The 18,009-nt window shown below is 35.9% G+C and overlaps 1 long non-coding RNA gene across 1 annotated transcript; it reads left to right on the top strand.

The window, feature by feature from the left end:
- The first annotated feature begins 2,414 nt into the window (after positions 1-2,414).
- Positions 2,415-17,137, top strand: LOC123538492 (uncharacterized). Its single transcript, XR_008371634.1, has 5 exons — positions 2,415-2,651; positions 5,405-5,643; positions 6,087-6,241; positions 9,414-9,634; positions 16,984-17,137. It is a non-coding gene; the product is annotated as an uncharacterized LOC123538492 (long non-coding RNA).
- Positions 17,138-18,009: the final 872 nt, after the last annotated feature.

Genomic DNA, 18,009 nt, shown 5'->3' with positions numbered 1-18,009 from the left:
ATTCTTTCGCGTCTAAACATAACTTCCCCCCACCCACCCCAGATAGACACCTATCCCTCTTAAAACAAATAAAGAAATATTATAATTACTTGTGTTTCTTGATATCCTGTGTTTATATCCTGTCATATAACCCCACTCACATTCCCCCTTGTCCCAACCCACAACATCAACACACGAACACAAAACACTTTTTATGTTTATTTTATTGTGTCGCCCAGTATTGTCATTTTCTCAATCAATTCAACCAACCAAACATTCAGCACCCAGATATATCCCCTTTTCAGAATGTGTTTTTAATTTTTTCATCTGTTGCGGCGAGATTCGTTAAATAATTTTAAATAATTAAAAAGCTACCCGTCCCGATTTTATAAATGGTCGCAAGCTTCTTTCTTTGCTGACAACACTTTTTTCCTTGTGGACATGCGTTAAAAAGCAATTTTGATAACAAATCAAGTCCTATGTTCTCGCCTACATAGTGATTCTATTTTGGTCCAAGATGGTAAATGACTAGCAGAATTTTCGATACAAACAATGAAATGACGTTGAACTAGTCTCAAAATATCTTCCTTTCTCAAAGAGATCTTACGCTATTTTTAAAACTTTCCGTCCACCAACCTTCTTTATACATTTGTATCTGTTTTTGTTGCCAAAATAAGCACAAATATACTTCTGTATAAAACTACTGGAACGGCACTGATTAAGCCGTAAGGGGCTTCTCTGACTCTTACCCTGGCCTCTGTGGGTTCAAAACCTCGCTAGAGGTGTAGTATTCTTTCATGCGAGTAACTGAACCAGCTGGCTTAAGGAAGATCAGTACTTCCATCCAGGTACCCACCCGTGCCTGTAGGGTCACCTGAGTATTTATCCGTATGTATCGTTGTGACATTAAACAGAAGGATGTATCACCACAAAATCAAATATTCTGTTTCCTCGTGAAGACATACTTGAAAAATAGTCATTTTGTATATACGAACCAATCACCAACACAAATTTACGAAACACCAGATCAGCCTAGCAGTACAAACAAGCGTGTATATGCCACGATATGTCTACAAACCAAATATTAATTTCCTTGCTGCTTTATATACACGTGTAGGACCCCCAAATGTAAAAATGGTTACAAATGTGAAAACAGTCATAAATGTGAAATGATTGAACAGCAAATGTACAAACTTTTCACGAACGTGAAACCTAGTAATTGTAAACGTAAAAAAGACGCTGGTCACCAATGTCATAAAAACGTCACAAATGTAAAATCATTGTTTTGGTCACAAATATAAAAATGAAAACATCAATACAAATGTAAAACCAATTGTGAAATTCTAAATTTGATGTACACCAATGGACGAAAACTTGCCTCAAACAGGCCTACACGTGTAACACGAGTTCGTCACTATGAGAAAGAATATGAAGCCGATTCGTACAAACGTGAAGCATGAGTAGCGACCGGATAATGTGGTAGATATCGCGAAGCTGAATAACAACCTTTTTCGGCAACTTCGGCAAATGTTTGCATCATATTATGACATAACATGCAAGGGGAAAGCAGATATTGAAGAAATTGAAGAATTTCAGTTTTGGGCAAACATAAAATGATATGAAAAACTACATTATTATTATTATTATTATTATTATTATTTTATATCATTATTATTATATATGTTCGTTGTTTATTGCATAATTATGTCTTGTTCTTTCATACCTAAAGACTGTACGGTTTAGTATTTTAAACGTCGCTTGTATTGTTCTTTTGCTACACGCCGTCTGTATAAATTTCACAAGATTGTTCTTTTTATAATATGAAACAAACTTGTTTACAAACTTTCTCCCTCGCATGAACTTCATGAACACATTCTGATAATGCAGCATAAAACAGTTATACTACAAATTCTAACACTTTTAAGATTTTCTTTTATATAAACAAAGAAGGATTTTACCTTAGATGTGCTCAACTGAAATCAAAACCGTGTTTTATTTGCCAACAAAGCACGCAAAACTAAAATGTTTTTCCCAAATAACGGTTGGACAGTTTAAGGCCATGGCTGAGAAATTTTTTTCTCAACTTAATCCGCTATTTTTATTCAGTGAATCTTTATCTTGGTTTTAAAAAAACGGTAAAATAAATATTTCACAATGTGAGAAACAGAACATGACGTAAGCTTAACTAGATACACCAAGTACTGTACATACTGTTACATTAATTTCATGAAATCGTTACATTGTAAAAACATCCAAGTCTTGGCCTCTTAAGCAAGGACGCAGCCAAGGGTTAGGATGCGATGGGTGAGATCGCACTCCCCTTTTTTCGGCAAAGTTTGCATTTTTCATTACATCAAAATACATTTGAATGTCCGTTCTTTGTTGTTTTTTTCGGCTGCTACGCACGCCAACTTGCATACATTACTATTATTTACCTGTAACTTTTGTATAAAGTTTGTTGGTAACCGTCTATGTCTTAAAAGATCAATGGATTGAGCCCCGATAGCTTTTAACATGTTTTACTTAACGTTTCAATGTTGAATCCAGTGATTTTACAGAGGATTGGATGTATCTATCAAAAGAGAGGAGTGTTATTACAGCCATCATATATTTAAGTTGATCAACAAACCGAAGATGGAATGTAGAAAATTTAATGCCGAACACAAAAGCAGGTAAGTTAGCTAATGTGAAAAATCATTTAAGTACTCTTGTAAGTTAATTTTCAATTTTTGTAATCAAGCAGTCAACAGACGTTCGCTCATATTTCGTCTTCTGCAAAAGTAAGCATTGGATTTTCCCATTTTTAGCTCCACTATTCGGAGAATAGGTGGGTTATTCTTCTTTGTTAAAGTTTTTCGGCAACCTTTGTTTTTCTGTCATATCTTTATTACTATTGCTTATTTCTTACTGTAACTTCACATAAACGTTGTCCGGCATACAAATAAAGTATGTGCAGGGGCTGGGCCCATTATACCCAAAGTCAAGGTCACCAAGGTGTTATACTTAGGTTATTTTTGTGCCCCCCATGAGTGGTGGGGGGCATATAGATTTGGTCTTGTCCGTGCGTCCGTCCGTCCGTGCGTGCGTCCGTCCATCCGTCCGTCCGTCCGAAGTTCGTGACGCGCCAAGCTCAAAAAGATATAAATTGATGAAACCTTGCATGAGTCTTTATCATGATATGAACTTGCGCACTTCCTATTTTTCGTCTGGCTCCACCCCCTATTTTTAGAAGTATGGCCCCTGAAATAGTCAAAAATGCACATTTTCAACTTGTGACACGCCTAGCTAAAACAGTATTTGATATAGATTCATGAAACCTTGCATAAGTCTTAATCATGATATGAACTTGCGCACCTCCTATTTTTTTCGTTTTGGTCTGCCCCCTATTTTTAGAGTTATGGCCCCTGAAATAGGCAAAAATGCCCATTTTCACCTTTTGACGCACCTAGCTCAAAAAGTATTTCATATAAATTGATTAAACCTTGTATGAGTCTTTGTCATGATATGAACCTGCGCACCTTCTATTTTTTATCTGGCTCTGCCCCCTATTTCCAGAGTTATGGCCCCTAAAATAGTCAAAAATGCACATGTTCACCTTTTGACGCACCTAGCTCAAAAAGTATTTAATATAAATGGTTGAAAACTTGCATAAGTCTTTATCATGATATAAACTCGCACACCTTATTTTTTGGCTAGCTCCACCCCCTATGTTTAAAGTTATGGCCCCTGAAATAGTAAAAAAATGCACATTTTCATCTAATTAGCTCAAAAAGTATATAATGTTAATTTATGAAACCTTGCTTGAGTCTTTACCATGATGTGACCTTTCACACTTGGCATTCTTCTTGAGAATCTTTGCGCTTATTACAGAGTTATGGCCCTTGAAATAGCCAAAATAGTGGGTTTTTTGTTTGTGATGCTCATAGTTAAAAAATATATGGTCTAGAATAATGAACCCTTTTCATAAAATGTTTGTGTAGGCTAAACCCCATTAACACTGCAAACATTTGAATTATTGCCCCTTATTTGTGACAAATATACCAATGGGGGGCACAGCCTCTGTCCTACAGACACATTCTAGTTAAGGTTAAAGTTTTTCGGCAACCTTTGTTTTTCTGTCATATCTTTGTTACTATTGCTTATATCTTACTGTAAGTTCACATAAACATTGTCCAGCATACAAACAAAGTATGTGCAGGGGCTGGATCCATTATACCCAAGATCAAGGTCACAAAGTTGTTATACTTGGAATTATTTTCATGTTAATTTTTTTCGAAAGCTTGGTTTATAGACATATCTTTAGTACTTTAAAAGATATTGACTTGAAATTAATAATATTTGAAATTCTTTATAATCATCATCTACATGTGTGGTTACAATCCCCTTAATTCTAATTGTATTATTGACAGAATTAAGCTCCTGTCATACTTGAAACTTTTGACAGACTTCGTTTTCTGGACATAACTTTGGTACTATATAAGATAAAGACTTGAAACTCAAAATATATATTTACCATCATCATCTGCATGTGTGGTAACAATCCCAATAACTCTAATTTGTGTTCTTGACAGAACTACGCCCTTGATGTATCTTCCTTTGAAAGCAGAGGTCTCTTATTGAGACATATATTCATTTTACTGTCAAATCGCCTAATAGAGGAGCGTGCTGTCTTACGGACAGCTCTTGTTGAGAAGTATTGTTTGGCAGTGCTCAAAAGCTGTTAAATACCAGCCCCTGATTCAGTCATTCTCTACATTATTTATTTAAAATATTATAAATTTGAGTCTCAAATGGTTTGTATTTCACGGTCTGCAGCACGGTGGAAGGGACTAGTTTTGAGTGTGATATTATAATTTAAAAAACAATGGCACTTGCTCTGCTCTAATTGCTGGAATTGCATTATTGGATTGTTTATATCACCTCATGTAGTCCTTAATCATAACTATAGAGTCGCTTTATATTTATTATTATTAAATTTAATCATGTATTTCTATACCAGTAACTAGCGTCTGGAATCCGATGTTACTCATTGTAGACCTAGAGCGGTCTTCTGTGCATGTCCGAAAGTGATCATGTTAGGCAAAAATATGCGATTAGGATTACCATGGTTACAAAAAATATACATTAAATATACTTTGCATTCAAATTGCTTGAATCAGGTATATACCAGAGTCTAATTTATCACAGGTGCTCCGCAGTCTCTAGAATCCAGTGTCGCTCCGCAGTCTCTATAATCCAGTGGCGCTCCGCAGTCTCTATCAGTGTATCTGCTTGATTTATCTTTTAAAGATAACATCACAATTTGATAGAAGCATGCATATAATTGACAGCATACAATTTGAAATGAAGATCAGCGTTATTTTTCAAATTTGAACTCTTAAAAATTGGATAACAAGATCCTCTACATCACGACTTTCATTTCCAGGATTTTTTCAAGCCTAGAACTGGTCCGGTATCGGCGCCCATCTCTTCGGCCGAAGCAGAAGAGAATGATCAGAAAAATGTAACTGGCCAACCTTCTTCGAACTGTAGAAACTTTCGGGTATCGTCTTCTGAAGAATGTTCCCTACGATGGGAACTGCTTTTTTTCATGTTGTTGGTGCCACAAATGGTGAGGATGGCAAGCACTTGAGAGAGAGATTCGTTCAGCATATTGTAAGAGAGGTTAGTGCTTTTGTCTATTCCATACGCAATCAATACAGGAATCGTTTTTTTCCCTGGTGTTCATGGATGTGTAAACCCTGCCGAAATTACGCCCTCGTTGAAACAAAACTCAAAGAATTTCGTACTCGTCAGTGCATACACATGCATGAACACAAAAAAAATTCAAAATATAATTATTTTCTCCACGGCTTTTCAACTTTTTATAATTTTATTATCGAATCACGGCTACAAAAAAATCAAAATAATTTTTATTTTTTCTAATAAATTGAAACCGTTATTACCGTTGGGAAGTAAAATAGTGTGCACACTCAGAAATCAGACACTTATTGCTGATTTTCTAATATTACCGCTGTTATACAATACTGAATATATAACAAAATATCTAGTGTTCGTCTTGGCTAAATAAATGGAATTGACCATGTGTTATTTTTGGCTCATTACAGGTATAAAACATTGCTTTCGTGGGGAAGTTATACGTCAACATTCAAAGAAACAGACAAGTCAAAAAATTTCCTGTGGCTAGAAGTTATACAGATCAGAAATTGTTACGGATGTATGTGTGACCACTCAGACCACTCAGCCTAAAAGTAACTTATGGGTGAATAGCGTGCTTGTTTTTATTAGCTCACCTGTCACGAAGTGACAAGGTGAGCTATTGTGACCGCTTGATGTCCGTCGTGCGTCGTCAGTCGTCCGTCGTGCGTAGTGCGTCGTGCGTCGTCCGTCAACAATTTCTAAAAAAAACTTCTTCTTGAAAACCACAGGACAGATTTGCACCAAACTAAACAGGAATGATCCTTGTGTGGCCCCCTTTCAAAATTGTTCAAAGAATTGAATTCCATGCAGAACTCTGGTTGCCATGACAACCAAAAGGAAAAACTTTAAAAATCTTCTTGTCCAAAACCACAGGGCCTAGGACTTTGATATCTGGTGTATAGCATCATCTAGTGTTCCTCTACCAAATTGTTCAAATTATCCCCCTAGGGTCAAATATGGCCCCGCCCCGGGGGTAACATGGTTTATATAGACTTATATAGGGAAAACTTTGAAAATCTTCTTGTACAAAACCACATGACCTAGGGCTTTGCTATTTGGTATGTAGCATCATCTAGTGGTCTTCTACCAAGATTGTTCAAATTGTCCCCCTAGGGTCAAATATGGCCCCGCCCCGGGGGTCCCAAGTTTTACATAGACTTTTATAGGAAAAAAAGTTTAAAAATCTTCTTGTCTGAAACCACAACACTTAGACCTTAGATATTTGGTTTGTAGCATTGTCTTATGGTCCTCAACCAAAATTGTTCAAATTGTATCCCTTGGGTGAAAAGAGGCCCTGCCCTGGGGGTCCCAAGTTTTATATAGACTTGTATTGGAAAAAACTTTACAAATCTTCTTGTCTGAAACCATACAATCTAGGCTTTTGATATTTGGTATAATGCATTGTCTAGTAGTCCTGTACAAAAAATTGTTCAAATTATACCCCTGGGATTAAAAGAGGTCCTGCCCTGGGGTCACTTAGTTATTATGTGAGTTAAATAGGAAAAATACTTCAAAAATCAACTGATCCTATTTCCAAGACTGTTTTATTATAATTACCTGATGACCCCAAGTAATATGATGTCACTTGACTGTGACCTTGACCTACTGACCTACTTTATTGTTTTTTAAGATACAGCCTTGAAATTTTGATGACATACACAGTTTTGCACACAAATCATAAAACTGAATTTCATTGACCATGAATGTGACCTACTGACTTAATATTTTATCATCAGTTTGACATTTGAAACATGTAGCTCATATTACTCAGGTGAGCGATCCAGGGTCATCATGACCCTCTTGTTTGTTATACCATTACGCATTACTCCATTCTACATGTTTTACATGTAGATCTATGAAATATGTATTTATTAATTCTGTTGTTTTGAGCAAAAATATATATATTTCCCTTTCATGTATAATATAACTTTTAGCTCATCTGGTCACATTCCTTGACTATTGAAATACTTAACTAGAGCTATCAAATGTGATTCTTGCCTTCATCTAGACTTTGTTGATATATAGAGCAAAAACAACACATGGCCATAATCGAAGAAATTAAAGAGCAATTAAGAAATCCCTTACGCACAATTAACTAAGTAACAATATTGATCATTGCTGAAAGTTTGAATAAATTATATGAAATAAAGAATGAGGAATTCAAGTCACAAGCACTTCTCTATATATCATATAGAGGAAAAACAACGAAGGCCCATAATTCAGGAAATAAAAGAGCATTTACAAAAAAAAACTTCCTTTTTGCACAATTAGGCATCAATGTTGGTCTGCCAGCTATATTGCAAAAACAGCGTTCCATTAATGCGAGCTACACTACTTGTTGCTTTCCAATATACCTGCGGCCTGGAGGTAATAAATTAACTGTGCTTTATGTAATATTTATATACGACTGACCGGAAGTCATACAGTGTGATTTTTATAAGATACCAGACTCCGGAGGTGGATATATTAAAATCGCACTGTCCGTCCGTGTGTGTGTGGGCGTGCGTGCGTGCGTCCGTGTAAATTCTTGTCCGGGCTGCCAACCATAATTTTGAAATAACTTGGCATAGATGTTCACCATAATGAAACGACGTGTCATACACAAGACCCTGACCCCTAGCTTCAAGGTCAAGGTCACAATTAGAGGTCATAGGTTAACAGTGTATGTTGCGTGTCCGGTCCATAACTTTGCCATCCATGAAGGGATTTTGAAATAACTTTGCATAAATAGTTACCATAATGAGACAATTTGTCTTGCGCAAGACCCATACCCCTAGCTTCAAGGTTAATGCCACACTTGGAAGTCAAAGGTTAACAGGGTCTGTTTCGTGCCCGGTTTATAACTCTGCCATTCATCAAGGGATTTTAAAATTACTTTGGCAGAAATGTTCCCAAAAATAAGACGAGTCATGAGCAAGATTCAGACCCTTGGCTCTAAGGTCAAGGTCACACTTAGAAGTCAAGGGTTAATATGGTCTGTTTCGTGTCAGATCCATAACTCTGCCATCGATGAAGTGATTTTAAAGTTACTTGGCATAAATTTTCCCTATAATGAGATGACATGCGCAAGACCCAGAACCCTAGCTAGCTCCAAAGTCAAGGCCATACTTAGAAGTCAAAGGTTAACATGGTCTGTTTCTTGTCTGGTTAATAACTCTGCCATTTTTCAAGGGATTTGAAAATAATTTGACAAAAAAATGTTAACCATATTGAGGTGTGTTGCGCTTATGACCCTGGTCTCTCGGATCAAGGTCAAGGTCACAAGGTGTTTCATACCTAAACTATTCTGGCATTTTGTTTGGCGCAGACAACTGTAGCATTCGTGGGCACGCTTCTAGGGCATTTGTCACTAATAGCGACAATCCTTGTTTGTGTTAGAAAAGTGGGGAAAAAACAGTGAACTTTTCTTTTAATGCTGCTTCAAAATAGATAGAAAACGAATAACGTTAACAACAAATATGTCTATTCTAAGAATTTGTAATGTTCAGCCATCTGCATGAATTTGAAGAATATTGAGCAGTAACGCTGCTGTAGACCAGTTATTGATCGACTGTTTATACATGCCAGTCGTGTAAAATAGTATTATGCAAATCTATAAAGAGACCATTAAAAATTCGACGAAATATCCATACAGACGCCGTCTGTATAAACTTGCAAAAGCAATCTGTTATCTCACGTATTTGGTCCAGAGATCTGACAATCCTGACAGTATATCCAACAGTGATTTCTTGCAGGTGCTGCAGACCAATTATGCCGACGTCATGGATTCTAGGGTGTGCAAAGCAACTGCTGAACTCATTTTACAACCCGTACACATCATCACGCACTCCAAAGATGCGAAAAAAACTGCCGCGGTTTGAGGTTGTAGAGTCCGAGTTAGTCTGTTCGACGAATCAAGTTCAGCCGATAACAATAGGTCACATCCAGGACAGTCACTTTGTTCCACTTGTAAAAAGTAAGTTGATTAGGAAATCATGTAATTCAAATCACAAAATTATACAGTAAAACAATGAAAGACACCGATAGTTGTGAACTAACCCTTATTATTATAATATGACTCCTGGTATGAATTGCCGGTCCATAGTTTGTCTACATTCAGCACGTTTTTACTGGACTAATAAGTAAAAAAAAATGAAAACTAATCTCTGATGTCATGTAATAAGATACAAACAAAGTACTGAATGACTTGCTGGTCAATAGTCAGAATTATTACATACTCGTTTCTATTCCCCGAACCGGAAACGTCAATATTTTTCGGGTGCGTGACTTAATTTAGTGTGTGTCGTTGCATTAATTCTTTAAGTTTTTTTTTGTCAATGCTATTGAACAAATTCATGATACTTTCATTACAGTTAAACGTGTAGATACGAGTACGTTATGTAATAAACAGGTTATTTAATATGCACTCATTCTTTAGCGGAAGAATATTGCGCCACTAAAGTCACAAGCATTTCCGCTAAAGAACCCGATACAAAGCTAATATTAAAACCTATAATTATTGGTAATTCCTATTCCTTTGAACTTTCGGCAGTTAGTATAGTCTGCCTGTATATCCAAAAAAGAGGCCTAGAAATTGGCTTTGATGGCATCTTTAGCTCACCTGTCACATAGTGACAAGGTGAGCTTTTGTGATCACGCAGCGTCCGTCGTCCGTCCGTGCGTGCGTAAACTTTCGCTTGTGACCACTCTAAGGTCACATTTTTTGTGGGATCTTTATGAAAGTTGGTCAGAATGTTCATCTTGGTGATATCTAGGTCAAGTTTGAAACTGGGTCACGTGCCGTCAAAAACTAGGTCAGTAGGTCTAAAAATAGAAAAACCTTGTGACCTCTCTAGAGGCCATATATTTCACAAGATCTTCATGAAAATTAATCAGAATATTCACCTTGATTATATCTAGGTCAAGTTTGAAAGTGGGTCACGTGCCATCAAAAACTAGGTCAGTAGGTCAAATAATAGAAAAACCTTGTGACCTCTCTAAAGGCCATATTTTTCATGGGATCTGTATGAAAATTGGTCTGAATGTTCATCTTGATGATATCTAGGTCAAATTCGAAACAGGGTCATGTGCGGTCAAAAACTAGGTCAGTAGATCTAAAAATAGAAAAACCTTGTGACCTCTCTAGAGGCCATACTTATGAATGGATCTCCATAAAAATTGGTCAGAATGTTCATCTTGATGATATCTAGTTCAAGTTTGAAAGTGGGTCACGTGCCATCAAAAAGTAGGTCAGTAGGTCAAATAATGAAAAAACGTTGTGACCTCTCTAGAGGCCATACCCTTGAATGGATCTTCATGAAAATTGGTCAGAATGTTCACCTTGATGATATTTAGTTCAAATTTGAAACTGGGTCACGTGCCATAAAAATCTAGGTTAGTAGGTCAAATTATAAAAAAACATTGTGACATCTCTAGTGGCCATACTTTTCATGGGATCTGTATGAAAACTGGTCTGAATATTCATCTTGATGATATCTAGGTCAAGTTTGAAACTGGGTCAACTGCGGTCAAAAACTAGGTCGGTAGATCTAAAATTATTAAAATCTTTTGACCTGTCTATAGAGGCCATATTTTTCAATGGATTTTCATAAAAATTGATCTGAATGTTCACCTTGGTGATATCTAGGTCAGTTTTGAAACTGGGTCACGTGCGATCAAAAACTAGGCCAGTAGGTATAAAAATAGAAAAACCTTGTGACCTCTCTAGAGGCCATATTTTTCATGAGATCTTCATGAAAATTAGTGAGAATGTTCACCTTGATGATATCTAGGTAAAGTTCAACAGGGTCACGTACCTTCGAAAACTAGGTCAATAGGTCATATAACAGAAAAACCTTGTGACCTCTCTAGAGACCATATTTTTCAATGGATCTTCATGAAAATTGGTCAGAATGTTTATTTTGATAATATCTAGGTCAAGTTCAAAACTGGGTCACATGAGCTCAAAAACTAGATCACTATGTCAAATAATAGAAAAAACGATGTCATACTCAAAACAGGGTCATGTGGGAAGAGGTGAGCGATTCAGGACCATCATGGTCCTCTTGTTTGTTAATGCCCGACAGCCATGTTCATTGTTAAATTTAAAAAAATTGGAAACTTTTCAGGGGGGCTGTCGCTTTCTAAGGGTCATAGTAAGGTCACAGCACAAGGTAAAAGGTCAGTAAGTGCATTTTTAGCTCGACTATTCGAAGAATAGTCTAGCTATTCTACTCACCCTGGCGTCGGCGTCGGCGTCGGCGTCACACTTTAGTTAAGTTTTTGCGTGCAAGTACATACAGCCATTAATTAAAGGCATATAGCTTTGAAACTTATTTTTTCTTTTTCTAGGTCAGTTACCAACCTCTCTGGGTCAAGTCCCATAACTCTGACATGTATTTTGAGCAAATTATGCCCCCTTTTGGACTTAGAAAAATTTTGGTTAAAGTTTTACATGCAAGTTACTATCTCCAAAACTAATGCAGATATTGATTTGAATCTTCACATGTGTCTTCGGGGTTATAAAACTAGTTGATAGCAGCAAGTCCCATAACTCTGACTTTGATTTTGGCCAAATTATGCCCCTTTTTGGACTTAGAAAATCCTGGTTAAAGTTTTGCGTGCAAGTACATACAGCAATTTCTAAAAGGCATATAGATTTGAAACTTATTTTTTCTTTTTCTAGATCAATTACCAACCTCACTGGGTCAAGACCCATAACTCTGACATGTATTTTTAGCAAATTATGCCCCCTTTTAGACTTAGAAAATTTTGGTTAAAGTTTTACATGCAAGTTATTATCTCCAAAACTAATGCAGATATTGATTTGAATCTTCACATGTGTCTTCGGGGTTATAAAACTAGTTGATAGCAGCAAGTCCCATAACTCTGACCTTCATTTTTGCCAAATTATGCCCCCTTTTGGACTTAGCAAATTCTGGTTAAAGTTTTGCGTGCAAGTACATACAGCTATTACTAAAAGGCAAATAGATTTGAACCTTATTTTTTCTTTTTCTAGATCAATTACTAACCTCACTGGATCAAGTTCCATAACTCTGGCATGTATTTTGGGCAAATTATGCCCCCTTTTGGACTTTGAAAATTCTGGTTAAAGTTTTACATGCGAGTTTCTTTCTCCAAAACTAATGCAGATATTGAATTGAAACTTCACATGTGCCTTATGGGTTATAAAACTAGTTGATAGCAGCAAGTCCCATAACTGATATGCATTTTGGTCAAATTATTCCCCCTTTTGAACTTAAAACTCTTTTGATATTTAACCTTTTTATGTAATATTTTCCTGCCTCTGGGACAATATTTCGAATAGTCGAGCTTGGCTGTCTTACGGACAGCTCTTGTTTGTTATCAACTTCAGATGTCTGCAATTTTTGCTACATTCTAATACAAACTGGTAAATTTTCGGTGATAATTATGAATCTCAGAAGTAAAATAAATTACTTCAAATAGATTTATTGCATTTGAGACTGGCAGAACTCAAAACGACTAAAGGTGTTACTATAGAATGAGCTTAAATTTCCGTACGCTCTATTATTTTGTTCATTTATTGAAGTTATTTTTCTCATGCTTCTAAAATTTCCGTGTTCTGGCTAACAGTTTCCATAATGGCTGGTTGGTTACCTGTATGATTGTCTGTATGAACAGTACAGGTAGAAGACTTTTATTGCGCGTGCAGTCAAACCTGTGCTAAAGACCACCTCTGAACACCTGGCTCTAAAGACTACTGGTTTTGTTTCCTATTTTAACATTTTCGCTATATTTTACCTGTGAACAAAGACCACCTCTCAATTAAGACCACTTCTTGTTTCTCCCAAGGGTGATCTTTATAGACAGGTTTGACTGTTTTATAAAGACTAGTACAGTCAAACTTCGTTTGCTTGAATTCGGATTATCCAGTTACTACTTTTGCTTGCTTGAACTCGGTGTAAGGTCTATATAATGTATATTTCACGTTAGCTTGTACTACTGATATTTCAAACGCATGTTGCTTGTTGTATTAAACTCTAGCGAAAATAGTTTGACTGTACTAACTTTTGACAGATCTAAAGATTCCCTCGGAGGCATAAAACTCAAGGACATAAAAATAACAAAGTCTGTTTGTGAGATAAAATGAAAATTCTCTCAAGCCTTATCTAAAACTGCCCATGCTGTCAATCAAAACTCTATTCCAGTGATTTACGTATGTGCATCAGCATGAAAAATGGTACTTTTCATATTTTTGAATCAGCTAAACATTATTCCTTGCACACTGACATTAGGCTATTATAAGAACTTGTAACTCTTTTAGTGTTTCATTATCTACAATAACAGTTTTGTAAATATTTGTTTATGATGGTTCTTTAGATGGCATAACTTCAAAAAGGCTTGATAAGTGTGAGCGAATTCGATAGTATATCGAATGTTATTAGAGTGATCTTTATGACCGTGAATATAGGGGCAAAGCATGTTTGTTTTCCTGTTACAACACCTTTAGATTTCCGAGTGACTGGTTGGTGATAGTACCGTGTGGAGCAAACTTACCAATGTATCACGAAGGAATCTACTGATGTTATTTAAAAAATAAACAATTATGAGCTAATGCTATTGTAGCCTTAACATAACTTCTTACCCTTATATAAAAATTATAAACTCCATAACACATCAAAAGCTATAGACGGGTTAGCCTGACATAATTTATCAAACGGCATTATTTGTTTAATATAAATCCATCATTTTGAATTTCAAATCTCTTCTTCATGCTCTTCTCATCCTGCAGGAAGTTATTTTTACGCTCTTTACAACTATCGAACCACCATATTTCATCATTTTGATTAGCTGAACCATCATATGTCAGTAATCATGAACATATTGGAAGGTATAACTTCAATGTATCACTGAACGAGCCTGAATGCTACTATTATAAACAATTCTAAAGCAACATTCTGATGTTTTTATATCAGAATCTTTAATTTTTCATTTTTATTTGTAAAACATCTGAATGTCTAATGTTTCAGTGTCAAGACACAAGCTTTGTTTTCACAATGTTATCAAGGACATCCTGTCTTAAACCATTATGTCAGATCTGTAAATTGTTACGACCTGATTCGTTTTTCAACTTTGTTTTGAACAGGAAGTGAGAGTGTAGAAGCAAAGCCAAAGATAAAAAAGATCGCAACAGAAATAGCGTGGTGAATTTTTAGACTAAAATGATGCAAATATCGCATTAAGAGCTTCGGTGATAGAAAATCTAGTCAGTCTTGAAATGTGCTACTTAATTGAAAATACCTAAAGTATGATGATAAAAGCCTGCCTTATAGTTAAAAAAGAACTATGTTACAATAAATCAAGGAATAGCGTATAGAATAACTAGTTGAAATCCTACAGATCTGTTCTGATTAGTTTATTACCGTACATGTACTGTGTAAACCTATGCGCTGACCAATATTTCAGTTATTCTTCTAAAATGTCCTATTTAACCATCGTCACGTGGACAAATTAACATGATAAAAATACATCATATAATGAATCATCACCAGATTTGAAATAATTTCTTTAGGGGCTGGAGAAGGATTTCATATAATATTATAAATGTTAGTACTTTCAACCTTATTTCAGTCATGTAACGGCGGCAAATTAACTTAACCAGTGTTTCTGGAGTCTCTACAAGTAGTAGCCTTTTCCCTGCAAGTAACTGCCAACATCTCCAAATGATTAAGAAAGTGGAGGACGAAATCACCCCTGACAATGTCTATTATCAAATCGTCATGGAGAACATTCACCTCTCCCGGGGATTGAACTCATGGTCCCGCGATCCTTAGATCTGTGCTCTACTTATTGAACTAAAATACTATTTACGTGAGAATTTTATACATTTATATGTAATTCATTTTCCGCTATAGTCTTCTTCCGCAAAACCTATCATATTTTCTCTTTCGCACACGTTTCTCAAACTGTGTACAATATGTAAATATTCTTTTTATAGTCAGCTCAAAGCTTAAATTCAAGTTTTATTGCTGCCTGAAATGCAAGAAATGCATTTGCAGTGTCATTTTGTAATCAACTGCTTAACACTTTTTCTAACTGCACACCTAACTTTTGTTTTTATTTCTGCCATATTTTGACAGATTTGAATGAAAATTGGACACATTGTTTAATGACCAGATCAATTAAATAAACACAACAACGATATCAATTGTTCGTACATTTGTTGTGCCGTGACAGTTTAAATAAGGTACCCCCTCCCCCGTCCCTCCCACCACCAAAACAATGTCACTGAATGAATGCAACTTGGTGCTCTGGTCTGTATGCGGCAAGTACTGTCATCTGCGGGATTAAACAATTTTGTCATTAATTTGGTGTCATTAATGACGTCACAAACCTGATAAAAAATAATATGTACGTACTGAAAATATTAACAGATGTTCCATTACAACTAAACAGAGTTGATTATTCAGAATATAATAATTTTAATATCATTGATATAATAGGATCAAAGTGTACTACTGTGATTTGGAATTTACTAATGTGACTTTTTATTTAAGGGTTAACTTATTGTTACCCTTACATTTAAATGAATTTACATCAGGCTATGATCGTTTTGATGTTATATTATAATAGAATAATCATTTAACATTGTGTAATAATTCATTCAAATCTGTCAAAATTTGGAGATAAAGGGAAAGCCAGGTGTGGAGTCAGAAAAGTTATTGTGTATATTGTTAATATACGCACCATTTTGCCACCATTAATAACTTAGAAGTCATTTCTAAACGTTCAGTTTTGACCTTGACATGTCTGTGACCTTGAAATTACATTAAAATAACCCTTCGATACAACATTTCCAAAAATATTTCACTAGTTCATCCACATATAAAGATTAGCAAACATATCAAGTAAAACTTACTTTGCCATCATATGCCACTTTCCCCAGATATATATTATTCTATATAATATTATATATATTAGATATATATTTTTTTTATATTATCATCAGTTTTATTTACAAAATAGTAAAGGGCATTGAGATACAGTATTTAAACCAATTTAGATGGCATATGAAAATAATACGAGTGCACAGCGGCATTGTTTATTTGTAAATGCACTTATTTGACCTTTGACCCCATTGTACAGTAATGAGGAACCCTAGGAGGCGACAGCCCCTTCTAACTTTCATGTTCGATTCTAAGGAACATTTTAATACTAATATCCAAGCATTAACAAAAAATGCCATCAGAAGTCACATTTTCCCAAGATATTGGCAGACTACTAGCAGAGTCGCTAGAGTAGGCCCTACATAGCATATGGTATAAACAAGAGCATATCTTGCAGCTGTCTGGTGGATGGGATGGACATTCTCGATCTGAAGCTGCAGATTTCCTTCACTCGATAACCTAGCTTCGACTTTATTGTGATCTTCATGGTTCTGTATCAAGGTCTTTCTGCTTTGTCGGGAATCAATGTACAACTACAAGAAAAGGCAATGAAAAAGGTATTTCATGCTTTGAATTATTTCTATATTCTCTGTATACATGCACATTATACTCTGTTGTGTATGTACATGTATGTCATAAAATACAATAATTATAGTGTAAAGTATCTTTTGTTTAATCATTGTTTTTTCATAGTTAACCCACCAGTTTTACTGGATTCTGTACCAGTACAAACCTCACTCCTCAACTTGAACAGATGAATCAGAGTTGGAGGACGAATGATTTCAGACACAATACCTTTAATCAATCCTTATGGAGAACATACGTCTCGCTCTTTGTCCGAACTCGAACCTTGCAAAACGTAGATCTGCGCCCGCTTTATTGAGCAAAGTGGGCTATCTGGCAGCTGCTTATACGTAAGGTACGATGGCAGTAATTCCCCGGATATGCCTCAGTTGTCCGCTCGAATGTAGTCCACATCAACATATAGTGCCATTTTCCCGCCTAGTAATAAAGGCCACTATCATGCAAGATACAAGCTTTATAGATGCTTAATTGTAACGATGATTTTAAGACTACGTGCTTCTAAGCTGCTGGGTAAGATGAAAGTAAAACTAGGTATTTCCTGATGTTTATATACTCTATAGTCAGTCACGCGATCGTGGTTACGTTACAGTATGGTCAACCATGCAATATTTGTTATTTTTATCTTGACTATACGAAGTATGGAGAGCTGTCCTACTCGACCCGGCGTCGGCGTCCTTCCGCGTCCGCAGTTTAAAGTTTTGATGCACTTTCTCTTTAACTTTGTAGTTACTCGATGGATTTGTTTCAAACTTATAATAGTTATTCCTCATCATCACCCACATCAAATGGCACAAGGGCCATGACTCTTGCACCAATATGTCATGAATTATCCCCCTTT

The sequence above is a fragment of the Mercenaria mercenaria genome, chromosome 7 (genome assembly GCF_021730395.1).
Source record: "Mercenaria mercenaria strain notata chromosome 7, MADL_Memer_1, whole genome shotgun sequence".
In the NCBI taxonomy this organism is placed as follows: domain Eukaryota; kingdom Metazoa; phylum Mollusca; class Bivalvia; order Venerida; family Veneridae; genus Mercenaria; species Mercenaria mercenaria.
This window is presented reverse-complemented; position numbering and strand designations above follow the sequence as displayed.